General features: G+C 36.1%; 1 long non-coding RNA gene across 1 annotated transcript in view; it reads right to left on the reverse strand.

The window, feature by feature from the left end:
* Window positions 1–12,260, reverse strand: part of LOC308636607 — a 36,003-nt gene extending 23,743 nt beyond the window's left edge. The window contains exons 1-2 of the long non-coding RNA XR_014019453.1: window positions 12,150–12,260; window positions 10,120–10,251 (exon numbers count right to left, since the gene is read on the reverse strand). This is a non-coding gene — a long non-coding RNA (uncharacterized lncRNA). The remainder of the gene's footprint in view (window positions 1–10,119; window positions 10,252–12,149) is intronic.
* Window positions 12,261–14,834: the final 2,574 nt, after the last annotated feature.

Here is a 14,834-nt window from a genome sequence, read left to right on the forward strand (position 1 = left end):
CTTGGGCTCTACAACTTCCATTTTTGGCTATGGCAAACAACTTTTCACAGAGTGATCAGAATGTTTTAAAATAAAACAGATTGATCAACATTTCTGTTCAATGATTTCCTGTGGACTTACACTATAACAAAATCCTTAACATGGGTACCATGCTTGGTCTGCCTCTCCAACTTCATTTCTTGCATTTCTCTTTTTCTCTATTTCAGACATACCAGACTCCTTTCAGATGCTCAAATGCAATATCTTCTTTACCTTGATACTTTCACAAACTCCATTAGTATCCCACCTCACTCACCTAAAGAGCCATTGATTTTCTTTTATGTCATCTTCAAAGTTACTGTTTCAAGAAAGGAGGATTTTTGAGCACACGTTAGATTAAGTTTACCTTCTGTATGCTTCTGTAGCATTCTGCCATTTCTCAAAGCAAATCTCAGTATATTAAATTTTCAGAATGTCTTCTTATACTATACTTGCTACAAAGACAGGGAATCTTCATTTCCTGGCTCTGTCTCTAGCATTTAACATAATTCCTGCACATAAGAGCACAAATAAGCATTTCTTAGGTGAATTGAATGAACCATTAAGAGAAAATCCTGTTACCACATCTGCTAACTGAGGTGTCTCTTAATGATGATGATACTTCATTTCAATGTTGTATTGTGCACTTCTCTACTTTGTATCCTGCTCACACCTGCTGTTGGTGATGCTTACAACTGTTTTATTTTTTAATTTTTCATCTCCTCCTCCTCCAGCTCTTCACCTGACTCATTCTTATTTATCCTTCAGATCTCAGCTTGAAAGACATTGCCCTTGAGGATAGTCTATCATTCTTCAGACCACACTGGGCTCCTTCATTTATACTGTCATGACACTGATTTTTTAGTTTCAATCCTAGGGAGTCATTTGGCTTTTGGTAATCACTACTGTCTCACTTGTACTACCAAGGCCACTTCTACTTTTACTGTTACCTGCTAATATTGACTGTGCTCCATATATTAAGCACCCCTCTGTCATCTTTATCTCTTATATCCTCCAAATCACTGTATGAGAAGAGGATAAAATTTAGCTTAAGTCTGCGGTGGTGACAGGGGCCTGTAAACCCAGCCACCTGGGAGGCTGAGGCAGGAGGATCCAAAGTTTGAAGCCAGCCTCAGCAACTTACTGAGACCCTGTCTCAAAATTAAAAAAAAAAAAAAGAAAGAAAGAAAGAAAAAAAGAAAGGACAAGGGATGTAGCTTAATGTTAGAATGTCCTTGGGTTCAATCCCTAGAACCAGAGGTGGGGAAAAACACTTAGATTAAAAAAGGAGGGAAAATTTATGTAAGCTCAACAATTAATAAGACTGTGATTTGGAAATCAAATGTGTATTTCTACTTCAGAGCTGGTATTTTTTTTTTAACTGCTGTATTTTATTTAACTTATGTTTTGGACCCAACCTGAGATTATCTTCCTTTAAGTAACTGCGTTTGGTTAAATTACATTTATTGCTATGTTACATATGTTTGGTTTTGTTTCTGTAATTTCATTTTGCATTTTGCTTTCTGTTCACTCTTTCAAACTATTTATTTATTTGCTGATTGATTGATTGATTCTATGGAAAGTGAAGGAAAAAAAAAAAGACTTTTGTTGGTTTCTCCCCAGCCCATGTCCAGTTGATTTTGTTAGTTATTCTATAACATAGGCCCATGGACTTATGGGAATTATATTATGCAGGGAATTCTACTTCTAAGGCATACGCTGGCACTCCCATTTATAAGCATCCAAGATGTACTGAGAATGATTGTGCACACTGTTCTCAACAGTGTTGTGAGCACAGGTTGCAGTTAAGTTTCTTGGCATGTCCTTGATTTGCTGGTTGATGGCAGTGATATCAGGTGCATTATTTGCATTGTTTTTACTAATTTCTTTCATAATTTACTCCTCTTTTTTTTAATTTGAAAATTCAATCACTCAAACATTGAGTAGGCATGTTTTATTCATAACAGAATGGACTGCAATTCTAGGTATGTTTTTATTTATTTTGTTAATTCATTTTACGAGGAATTTTTCAAGAAAAGATTATCCTCCAAATACACTTTAAAAAGTATTTTATTATGCTTTCTACTTTTGCAACATCAATAAAAATTTATATTGTTTTCTGTGGTCGTAATTTTCAAAGTTCTCTCTATTCAGGTTAACAACACTTCCTGTCTTTTAATTGTGTCTTTTCCCAGAAAACTCAACTCATAATGGATATTATAGATATTTTTGCTTATTTTATTCTTACATATTCAAATACGTCTATCTTGGTGTAAAACATTTGATCTTATTTCTTATATATGAGGAATTGCAGACATTGCTTCAGAACACTTTTGAATCAGTTTGATTTTTTCACCCCTGTGGATGACTCTGTAAAGTGGATACTCCTTTCACTTGCTTACTTGGTTAGTGGAAAAGTTATAGAGAGATAGAAAAGAGCGCTAGATGTTGTAGGATACTATTTGTAACCACTGAAGTCCCAGCATTTAGTGGACATGTTTTGGTTGGTCATTCTGTATCAGTTTTTCTTGGGACAGTGTATACTTTGAATCCTAAGTTACTTTGTTTCATAAAATATTTCCTGTTGCCTATTTGAGTATATTATTTCAACTAATTTGTTCAGCTGTCTTTTGCGCACTCACAATGTACCTGCTCTGTTGTCCACTATATCTTATTTTCCTTGTCATTTTTTAACCATTTCACACATTTTGAGCATTTTTTCCCTAAGCCTGTCCTTACCATTTCTTTCTCAGCTGTATTTTAATTTTAGCACAGTTTTCGCTTTTAAAATGATTTTTTCCTCTTCCGTGTTTTTCCCAAAGTTTTCTCAGTGTATGTTTATTTTTTTCCTATTGCCTTATCATGTCTTCTTTGACCTCTATGTCTCTTCTTTGAGCTCTGACTTTCACAGACACCATTGAAATATTTTTTGACTCTGAATAAATGTTTGTACTGTTGTTCTGCTTTGCAGAGTAACTCCTGATGGATGGTCCTCATGTGGCGATTGTTTGACATGTTTCTTTCTTCCTCCTATCTAGTTATATCTATGCATATTTCTCAGAATGGCTTTTTTATGGTTATTACTTATCATTAAATGAGGGCAATTCTTTTTTCTGGGTCAAGCATTTGCTAAAATGTTGGATGAAGACTACTGAAGGCCATTTTGTGGGGCATGAGACAATTTTCCTCCGACTCTGGGGTTCTTTTGCAAAGAATTCAATCCCTTTGCCATCAAGAATGACTATATCATTCAGCTGGGTGCACATGTGCAATGACTGTGCAAGGGAATTTAGTTGTATTCCATTTCTCTAGATGGTAAGTGCCACCTCTCTACCTTGTCAATACAGGCATATGACTTTCTACAAAGATGATGCAGCTACATAATTAATCTTTCAGTCCCTCAATATTTGAGGGTGTAAGGATGCTCCCATTGCCCAAGTGGTGCCCAGAGGAATGACTGTGACCCACACACATGGGTTTGGAAAAGAAAACAGAAGCCAGCAGAGAGAAGGTGGAATGACCCTTGTATGGCGTAGTGCTGTGATTTTGGAAACCTGTGGTGTTAACCTCCCAGAGGCTTCTGAAATTCCCACCACGGTTGCTGTATTGTAGGCATCAATAGCCTCAACTAGATAGAGAGGCCCAGAGACCCTTTCCCTCCAACTAGTGATCAAATAGGAAGCAGAAGTCATGAAGGCCAGTAGGGATACTAAGGCTCTCGCCTTCTTCAAAACATCTGTACGTTGCCAGACGCAGTGGCACACACCTGTAATCCCAGTGGCTCAGGAGGCTGAGGCAGGAGGATCACGAGTTCAAAGCCAGCCCTCAGCAACAGTGAGGCGCTAAAGACCCTGTCTTCAAATAAAATACAAAATAGGACTGAGGATATGGCTCAGTGGTCGAGTGCCCCTGGGTTCAATTCCCAGTATTCCCCTAAAACAAAAATAAATAAATAAGATTCATAGGTCACTAAGTTATAATGAGGTAGGAGCAAGAAGTTCTGCTGCACTATTGCACAGTAACAGTGGTCATAGGTGATGATGTATGATATCTTTCAAAAAACTAGAAGACAGGATATTGACTATTTTTGCATAAAAGAAATTAAAAAATTTCGAGGAGATATATGTTCAACCTGATTTAAACATTAAAATTTAAATATGTGCAATTGCATGTTTTCATTTATCAGCTAAAAAACAGAATTTAATTTAAACTTTAAAGCATCTATAGGTTTCTATGACTTGGCTATTTCATAAGAAGATGAAGACAAGACAAGGAACTGTGGCCATCAGCCTATCCAACTTGGAATCATGCAACAGAGAGGTCCAGGCTGAGTTGCCAATACAGGGCTTTGAGGGGTCAGGCCATGGTGTGCCCCTGGTCGGGGGTACCCAAGAGCCCTGGAAGAAAGGGCCTCTGTGAGTACTGTGGTTTTCTTTCTTACCTCTGGATGGGCTTAGGCTTGAATCTATGCTTCTTGCTTTTTCTATTCCCTCTTTCTCCATTTAACTCAGTGACTCTTTTTAAATTTTTTTTTAATTTAATATGTCATGTTAAATTAATTGAAAACTCTTCAATTCATTGTACACAAATGGAGCAGAATTTTTCACTTCTCTGGTTGTACATGAAGTGGAGTTACCCCATTCGTGAAACCATACATATATCTAGGGTAATGATGTCTGTCATTCCACCATCTTTCCTACCCCATACTCCATCCAAATCTCCCCTTTCCCCCATCCAAAATACCTCTAATCATCCCATGCCCCCCCCCCGCCCCATTATGGATTAGCATTATCAAAGAAAACATTCAGTCCTTCATTGTTTGGGATTGGCTTATTTCACTTAGCATGATATTTTTCAATTCCATCCATTTACCTGCAAATGCCATAATTTGATTCTCCTTTAATGCTGCAACTCAGCGACCTTTATTTGGTGCTTGGGCTTCACTTCTGTTGTACTAGTTGAAAGTCCCTTTAACCTCATGCATTGTCTGGAGAACCAATTCTCATTGCAACAAGAACTCAAGGGCTTCATTGGACACCAGTGGATTGATAGGGTGCTTGCATCTTGGATGCAAAGGAAATCCTATTGTCAAAAGACTTCAAAACATCTATAGGCTACTAACTTATAATGAGATGCCATGCATCCACTTGAAGGTGTTTTAAGCAGCCATTATTAACCATGAAGAGCTGCATGTCAAGGTAGAGGGAAAGTTCTTGGATTCGTTTACTTTGATTCCAAGGTGCTTCTGGGCATCCATTTTTAGTCTATCTAGTTTTATAGGGATCTATGGCAGATTCCAACTTTAAACAGGGATGCAGAGAGTTGTAAGTTAGAAAGGATGACAGGAGGGGAAAGGACCCAGAGAAGAAGAGAGAGAGAGAAGGAAGAGAGGGAGGAGGGAGAAAGAGAGATGGAGAACTAGGTAAGGAAATGAAGAGATGCCTAGGATGAGAATGGGAAGCCATGTGGGATAGTGGTGGTGCAGAGGCAAGAGTGAACAAGGAGCCAGAGAGGAAGAAAGAGCAAGCAAACCCACTACTGTCAAGTGGATTGCTCTTGTGTGCAAATGGAGTAGAAGTCATAGTTTTTTGAACAGCAATCACCTCTACAACCATCTTTCCTTGCTTTGAGCAAAAGAGAGTCTGCTTCCTTTCTTTGTTTTTTAAATGGTGCTAGAGATTGAACCTGAACCTGAGACCTTTTGCATGCTAGGCAAGCGCAAGGTAAGTGCTCTACCAGTGAACTACAGCCTTGGCCCTGGGATTTTGTGGTTTTCAAGACTTGGAATGTAAATTCTGAAGTGCAGATTTGTTTTCTCAAGGAAATTCCAAGGTTTGTATGTTAAGATTAAGAACTGAGGGTTTTTTTGGTGGGTGTGAGTGGAGGATGGATCTCTTATACTAGCAGTTATGATTCAAACTGTGGTCCAACAATCCCCTTGACACTCAGGAACTGTCAGGAGGCTCACTGTTATTCTGTGAGGGAATAGGGCTGACCCATTCTATGATGTCCACAGACTACTTTCATTATTCACCATTTTATTTAGGTGGTCTATGCCTGTTAGGTACAAGTTAAATCAAAAACTCAGGAAACAATAGGATCTTTATTGCATAATAACGATAGAGGCAGAAAGCAAAGAAGGAAGGCATTGGGGAATAAGCATGAGGTCTACTCTTGCTCTTCGACCCTCAGAAGCTTCCCAACACCTCCCAGGGGTGTGGCAGTCTATGAAGCCTAGAGGAACTCTTTGCCCATGAGTGGGGCTAAAGATGGGAACTCTCACTGAATGAAATCAGCATTGTCCACTCTGAATTATTACTCAGCAAGGGGGGGAAAAAAACCCTAATGTTTGAGAAAGTGATTTTCTTTTCTTTTCTCTCCCTCCCACCACCCCCAGTGCTGGGAATGGAAGCCAAGGTCTCCTACATGCTAGGTAATTGTCCTACTGGTGAGCTACAGCCCCAACCCCTTATTTATTTATTTTTCTCTGCAAGTAAGAAAATGAATATGCTGAGGTGAAAGAACACCAATTTGGGAAAACATATGTTGTTTTATTTTTCCTAGGTGGCAGGGCATCTCAGTATATGAAACAGAAGTTTAAAATGCCAGTAAACACTTTCTGCTGATTCTAATTAATTTTTGGAATTATCTTGACAACAATGACATTCATTTAATGTGAGAAGAGTGTGTTGGTTTTAGGCCCCAATGCTGAATTTTCATTAAATCTTTTTGAATAAGCAATGACATAATAGCCATGAATAACATCATATTTCTTTCCAAATGCAATTGTTTTTTTTTTTTTTATTCAAAGGGAGTCTGCCCAGTTTTAAAAATAACATAAACGAGGACTTGGCACCTGTATATATCCCAGTTTCTGTAAAGGACAACTGATAACACAAATATAATTCAGACAACAGTTATCATTCATTGTTTCCATATGCAATGTTTAAATGAACTATTTCGTAGGGTTGGAAGGAGACTTAAAAAAGAACATCATCTAAGGAGACAAGATAAAATAGTAATTAATTAATTGGTTAATGAATTAATTGGTTCAGTCATTTGAAATGTTTATTGCTAGACAGTGTATAGTAATGTGGATCTGGACAAAAATAGATTTGATCTTTTGACCTTGTGAAATCTGCAGTCTGGTCTGGGAGAGAGGCAGGATTCAGATAACCATAGCAACAGATAAAATTAAACTGCAAGAAGACCCTTGACCTCTATTATGAGAGTATAAATTTGTGTTTGTAGAAGGGTTTGTCGAGAGTTAAGCATAAAAGTCGCATTTGAGCAGTTTCAGATGTCATGATCCAGAAGTGGTGAGTTCATTACTTCAATAAACAAATATTAATTATTTAAAAAATGCATACGTGACTAGAAATCTCAGAGGTCTTTGGAAAACCTGAGTCTGCATTTACAGCAAAGGTTTAGAAGTGGGCAGGATCAGTCTGTTCTCAAGGATCAGGTTGCAGAAGGAGGGCTCCCAGGCGGAGAGGTATGAGACAGGTGAGGAAAAGGAATTCTGTTTGCTAGGCGAGGCTGAAAGAAGCCTTGAATGCCACACTTCAACCTTTGTGCCCAAATTCTAAAGGTTAGAGTTCTCTAAACTCATCAATCTCACGTTACCTTGATGGTTTTCTTAGAAATACAAATTACCAGGTTTTGAGTTGGACCACAGTTGGAATGAGGATTTGAGTTAATCCAGTCATTCTCAAGGTGGGTTAATTTTCTCCAAGAAGACACTTGGCAATTGCTTTAAAACATAATATATTATAAAATATTTGAGATATTGCAAGGCCAAAAGATCAAGAGACAAATGCTCTGTGTGTGTGTGTGTGTGTCTATATATATATATATATATAGAGAGAGAGAGAGAGAGAGAGAGAGAGACAGTCTCTCTCTCTCTCTCTCTCTCTCTATATATATATATATATATATATATATATATATATATATATATATAGTCTCTCTCTCTATATATATATATAGACTGTTGTTGAGGGCGAGGATATAGTTCAATAGTAGAATGCTTGCCTAGCATGTGCAAAGCTCTGGGTTCCATCCCGAGCTGCACAAAAAAAAAAAAAAGGAAAAGTCATTATAATAGTTCCCAAGAAGAGGGGGCACACCATCATGCCACATAGGAACACAAAGAAAGTACCAAAGAATGACAGGAGGTGGAGAAAGAGGAGAACCTGTGGCCAGGTACCATTATTGAGATTTTTTGCAGGAAGGATTGGGTGAGGCAGAGTAAACCTAAGTTTAGGATTGGGGAGTTTAATTAATTTCAGCAGAGGGCAAAGGGCTGTCCCTAGATGTCTAGAGGTAATTAAAACAGTGGATAGTGTCCTGGAGCAAGAAAGCCCAATAAAGTTAGGTGGTTTGCGTAAGGACTCCAGACTGGTTAGTTTGTATCTGAAAGTCATACTAACCTGTGAGCTGATTACTATCTCTAGGAATTGCCTAGCTGTGGGAGGAGCAGTCCTTTCAGGGTGAGCAAGGCCTTAGCTGTCCAAGCATTGGAAAATTAAAAAAAAAAAAAAAAAACCATGGTTAACAGAGCAAAGTCTGGCAGTGTGAGAGCTGCCACTGAGGCCCAGAGGGTAGGAGGCAGGGAGACTGTCAAACAGCCCACAACACACAGGGCAGCCCCAGGTCTCACTGCCTCCAAAGCTCAGAACCCTGGAAAACCAATAAAAAATTTCTCAAGGACAAGCCAGGGATATCTTTATGTAATTTTGAAATTCCCAGGAGGATTCTGTAGATAAACTTAATTTGGGAACTGTTGGCATAGGTCTTAGCGAGCAAACTTCTGATGAATTGGGGACAAGAAGATTACTTATGGTAAGTAAAAGTTTTAGGAAAAAAAATGTCTGTCTGTAAGTAGTCAATATGTAAAAATATATATGGATGGGAAAGAATGACATCAAATCTAGGGCAGTCCAAACTCTCTGGGGAATGAGATCAATAGATTGACAAAGCACTTTTCAAGTGTCTTTAAAGTTCTGCTTCTTTTTTTTTCTAAATTTCTTTTTTTTTAGTTTTATTTTTTAGGTGTAGATGGACACAATACAATGCCTTAATTTTTATGTGGTGCTGAGGATCGAACCTGGGTCCCGCCCGTGCTAGGCGAGCACTCTACCGCTGAGCCACTATCCCAGCCCAAAAGTTCTGCTTCTTAATCAAAGAGATCTAAAGCAGATTTGGGAAAATAGTATTTAGCAAAATTGAGCATTGGGTACATGGATAATTATTATTTTTGTGACTTTTCTGAATTAAAAATTATTATTTTGTTTTAGTCATCAAATATATTTCAACAACTCAAGAGTAGAATGATCTATTATATTTATCCAGATAAAAATTCGTCTTATAAACACTTTAAAAAGTTATGCAGTTCTTACAAATAGTGGGAGAAAAACATGTTTCCTCATAAGAAAATCCCACTCTGCCCTGCCCAGAATCATCCCTTTGTCCAATGTATCCACATTATATACACTACCCGCCCATTAGTCATTTAGCACCCTTGGTTATCCGATCAACTGATAAACTATACCTTATTATAGGCATGTGTGTATATTTTTTTGAAAAATTCTATATAGAGAGTTCAGTACTATCTATGATTTCAGATTTTTGTTGGGAGTTTTGGAACTCCCAGGTCAGGTCTCCACTGAGGCACTGCTAGATAGAAGATATATAATGCATATTTATTGAATAGAATACCTAATAGTTGACTCAATAGTATATTTCCCTCTAAAGTGGTAAATTTATAGCCTGGGTTCTTCGGTATTTTACCTAAGAAACCAATAAAACATTCCATTTTTTTAGGAATGTGTTGAATCTCCTCAGTTGGCAATTTTTTTTTTTTGCATTCTCAGTATGAGAGATCCCAGTGTGATTGATTTATTTGTGACATTTGTACAAAAAAAATGTTTATGTGGAAGGAATTAACCATCCACTCTTTAATCACATACTATCAAGGCACACCTCTTATCTAGCTATAATTGTTCTCTCAGGGCATGATACAATGTGTAAAAAGTGCTTTATGTGAATCCAGGGTAGCGGTGGTGATTATATTCTCATAACATTCATCAAAGCACTTACCGTGGTTGTAACTTCACAGGTCTGAGTGATGATTTGGCCTATGTCTGCCTTTCCTGCTAGAACATAAGCCTCCTGAGGTCCACCCAAGTCTTCTTCTGCTCATGGTAGCACCCATAGCATTCATCATGGTTCCTGACACATGCATGAGAAAGAAAAGTGAACAAACAAGAAAAAAGAGTGAGGAAGAGCATATAAAAATAGAAAGCATAGAATAAGATATAAAGAACAATGCCTAAAGTAAAACAAGGGACAATAAAAGCAAATAGTGCATAGTCTTTAATTACAATTCTTAAATTATAATTTCATTTTTTAAAATTCAGTGCATACTTGTTATGATATCATCAGCTGGTACTTACTGAGCACTTTCCATGTGCCAAATACCACACCGATTAAGAGTGTTACTCATGTGATCTTGGGAATAATTATGGATGGTTCTTGACTTATAATTTTGGGATTTTATAAAGATGTGGAAGGGATATGAGTTGTTCAATAGAAACCATACTGGGAAGTCTGAACTTTGATCTCTGCCTGGGCTGGTGGTGTGGTCCTGGTGGCTGGGAGGCATCAGCCTGGGCCATCTCCCAGTCAGCCCCATGATCCCAGAGGAAACTACCAACCAGTGAAATGCACCGATTGCTAAACTCTGATGTTCAATGGGAAAGTTGGATCAAATTCATTTTTGGCCTTGGATATTTTCAATTTGAGGTGGCTTTAATTGAGATGTAATCTCATCCTAAGTCCAGGAGCATCTGGGTAAGAAGGAATTATTATTATTATTATTATTCTGTTTATTATTATTATTATTATTATTATTATTATTCTGTTTCTTTCAAGAAAACATGTCTTAATGGAAATAACTCAGAAAAGTTATAAGTAAAATTGATAGCAAAAGCTTTACTCATTCAAACAAAGGTGAATGCAAATGCTTATATCGAAATGAAATATAAGATACAATAGATCACACAGAATAAAGAAAGGCACACTCTTCCATGAAAATATAATTCATACATATCACTGCCATATCAAAGTATATAAGGATGTCCTGAAACACACAGGAGAAAAGAATAGAAATTGTTCATTTAATTATACATTAATATACCACTTTCAGTCTTCAATAGATGCAGAAATTCAAATATGCCAGATTATAAAGATTTCAGTAAGAAAGCTATGGAGAATAATAGAATAGTCATATACTAAACTTGAATCCTAAAAATGGAAATCATTTCATTGTAAAATGCCCTAACCCATTAATATAAACTGATCACATATTTATTTACAAAATAAATCTAAGTATATTTTCCAAAAAAGAAATTTTTATAATAGCAATATTTAAACATATTTTCATAAAAAAAATATATAAATACTATAATGCCAGTTCAAACAAAACAAGCTTAATCTCATAAAATTAAAACAAAATCCTCTATAAGTAGCTTTTGTACCTATGAGGAACAAAAGTGTAATTCAGAATTACTTTGAATATATTTATGAGAAAGTTTGTTTATAAAGAAAAATATGGGATGTTGCCACAGTGATTCTTATGACACATGTGCAGGTTTTAAGGTTCCATAACTAACAAGAAAGGAGGAACACAAAATAATGCAGCATTCAGCTAAGAGATATGAAAAAGCAGCAAAATTAGCTTTAGGAAAGCAGAAAACAGAAAATAAGAATGAAGCAGAGATTCATCGGCAAAAAGGAAAACATTAAAATTCATTTTTAAAATCTAATATCTAGAACTCACCAGTATCATCTCTGAACTAATAACATAGACAAATCCTACAAAGTCTAACCAAAGAATGAAAGAGAAATGTTACTGAGATGCTATAGATAAGAAAGTATTTAAAAGCATTGGAAGAGAATGTTATGCTAATAAATTTGAAAAGCTCAATGAAATAGATGATTTTCCAGGAAAATATAAAGATCCAAATTGAGTAAGAATGAAGCACAAGAAATAAACAAACAAACAAACACAACTGAATAGGAAAAAAAAATAACTAGGGAAGAAATCGAAAGTGTTGTCAAAGGCTTACCTCCAAAAATGGTTGTGGTGCAAATGTTTTTATGAACAAATTTTTTTTTCCAAGTCTGAGGAACAGATAATTCTTTTGCTCTATAAACTGGAGGATGGAAGAAAATCCAAAGCTTCCTAACTGGTTTTATGAAGCTATCATAACCCTGATTCTGAAGCCTGACATTAGCAGAAGTGAAGAAAAATGCAAGCTATTTTCCTGCTTGCATAATCCGAAAGAAAACATTAGGACGTTGACTCTGATACTATGTGAAAAGATCAAGTCCATGGCCAAGTTGCATTTTTCCCCCCCCCCGAAGAACAAAAATATGCATTCATATTCAGAAATCTACTATTAAAATATAGTACCTAAACAGACCCGAGAAAAGAGCATAGAAACATCATAATAAAAATGTATTCGATAAAATCAAATACCAACGTTAGCTAATTGGAAAAAAAAAAAAGTAGTTTGTGAGATGAGAAAAAAAAAGGGTTTATTTTAAACCATAGAAGATTATATGCAATAGAGTAATAATGGAGGAATTTTAAGGACATACCTGCCATCAGTACAATTCTACAGCATTTTGGGGGAAATTCTAGCTAGTGAAATAAGACAAACAATTGGTAAAAGACGGGTAGCGAGTGGCAAAAGGACAAAGATTTCATTTTCCAACATATGATTTTTTTTCTCCCTTAGAAAAATCAATTAAACCTAGTAAAAATCTGTTGAAGCTAGTGAGTCACACAGAAAGTTGTCTAAATGCAAAATAAAAAAGAACCACCCACCCCAACAACAGGAAGCCTTGATAACCCTTGGATATTTAATAAAACCACGTCGCATTGTTTTTTAAAAAAAATAGATTTTTTTTTATTCAAACGAATACAATATACAGAAGAACTGGTAATAAACTTAAAAAAAAAAACATTTAGGGTCTGTGTTAAAAAAAAATACTACAAAATGTTATCAAGATACATTAACCAAAACACAAAAGTGAAAAACATATTGAAGGTATTATTTTATAAATGTAATGGTTTCCTAAATAACGGTCATGTTTAAGGTATTTCCAATTACATTCTTGCTGATATTATTTCGTAACTTGAAAAGGTGTTTCTGGAGATTATCCAAAAGTATAAAAGAATGAGGATAGACAAATGCATTTAAAAAGAAGAGTGTCACGGAGATGCTGTTGGAATGTCCATGAAATGGTGAGTTCCACGGCAATGTGCCAGGTGACCTAGACAGAGAGGAGCAATGGAGCAGGAGGGACGGTAACTAGGGTGCATGTGACGGAAGTCAACCCCCAAGTAACCGGAGAAATGTTGCACTCCTTAGAAAATGTTACTGGGAATATTGGTTCCTTGTTTTAAAAGTCGATTATATCACTAGAGACAAAATAACACTAATAAATTCCAAATGGATCAAATATTTTAATGTAAAGGTAAATAAAATCACAACAGAGCTAAATGAAAACATAAGTATTGTTAGAGTTGAAAGTAAAATAAGTTAATTGAAATATTTCTTCAAAATTTCTTTAAAGTAGCCAAGTGCAGTGGCACACGCCTGTAATCCTAGTGGCTTCGGAGGCTGAGGCAGGAGGATCTTGAGTTCAAAGCCAACTTCAGCAAAAGCAAGGCACTAAGCAATTCAGTGAGACCCTGTCTCTAAATAAAATACAAAATAGGGCTGGAGATGTGGCTCAGTGGTTCAGTGCCCCTGAGTTCAATCCTCAGTACACACACAAGAAAAATTTTTTTCTTTAAAGTAAAAAATCAGTTAAGGTCCACAAATATTAAAGACACCAAAATGACTATGGAATTAATGGACAATGATACATTGAGAATAATATATTTATGATGGACAAAGGACTAATATCCTCAACATAGAAAGTATGTTATATGTGTGTGTGTATATATACATATACACACATATATTATATTTATGTATTATACATACATACCTGTATACACATATATATCAAAAACAATCACTGTTACAAAAGAAATATCAGTTCATTAAAAAGAAGAAAGCAAATTCGTAATAAATATGAAAAAATTCAACCTCCACAGTTATCAAAAGTACAAATGTAACAATGTATACATTATCAAAATACCAAAGAAAGAAATGCAATACTTCTCTGTGTTCCTCAGTTTATGCAATGAAAATTCATACACTATCAACGGAAGAGAAACATGGTAAAGCTACAGGACAGTGTAATCACACAATTTGGCTGGAGCCCACCAGGATGTGACATAACCTTCCTCTTTCATTTTCTAGCTGTGAAACTTTATGTGTTTTCTATGCTGCCGTTTCATCTTCACACAAGGAAAACAACAGTGATCTTTAGTACTAACGAGATGAAACGATTTAGTATATGTGAAGAAATTAATATACAGCATGGCATTTAGTAATTGCTCAATAAATGTTAATACATATAAAACTATAAGTTCATGTCCATAATCTTTCATTTGGTAATTCCACCGTAGTGCCCTGAAGAAATGATTAGAGAAGCACATACAGGTTTGTGTACTTGATTACAACAACTTTAGTTGTAACAGCAGGGAACTAAAAATGAGACAAATCACAGATATATAGGGCTTGGTTTAATAAGTCAGGGCTCATTCAAAAGTTGATAATAGACAAACATAAGACGCAGGTAAAAGCGTGGGTAATGCTCACAGTAAGATGTTGATTTGAGAAAGTTCGTTG

Source organism: Spermophilus citellus (assembly GCF_964194105.1).
Source record: "Spermophilus citellus genome assembly, chromosome: 17".
Classification (NCBI taxonomy): Eukaryota; Metazoa; Chordata; class Mammalia; order Rodentia; family Sciuridae; genus Spermophilus; species Spermophilus citellus.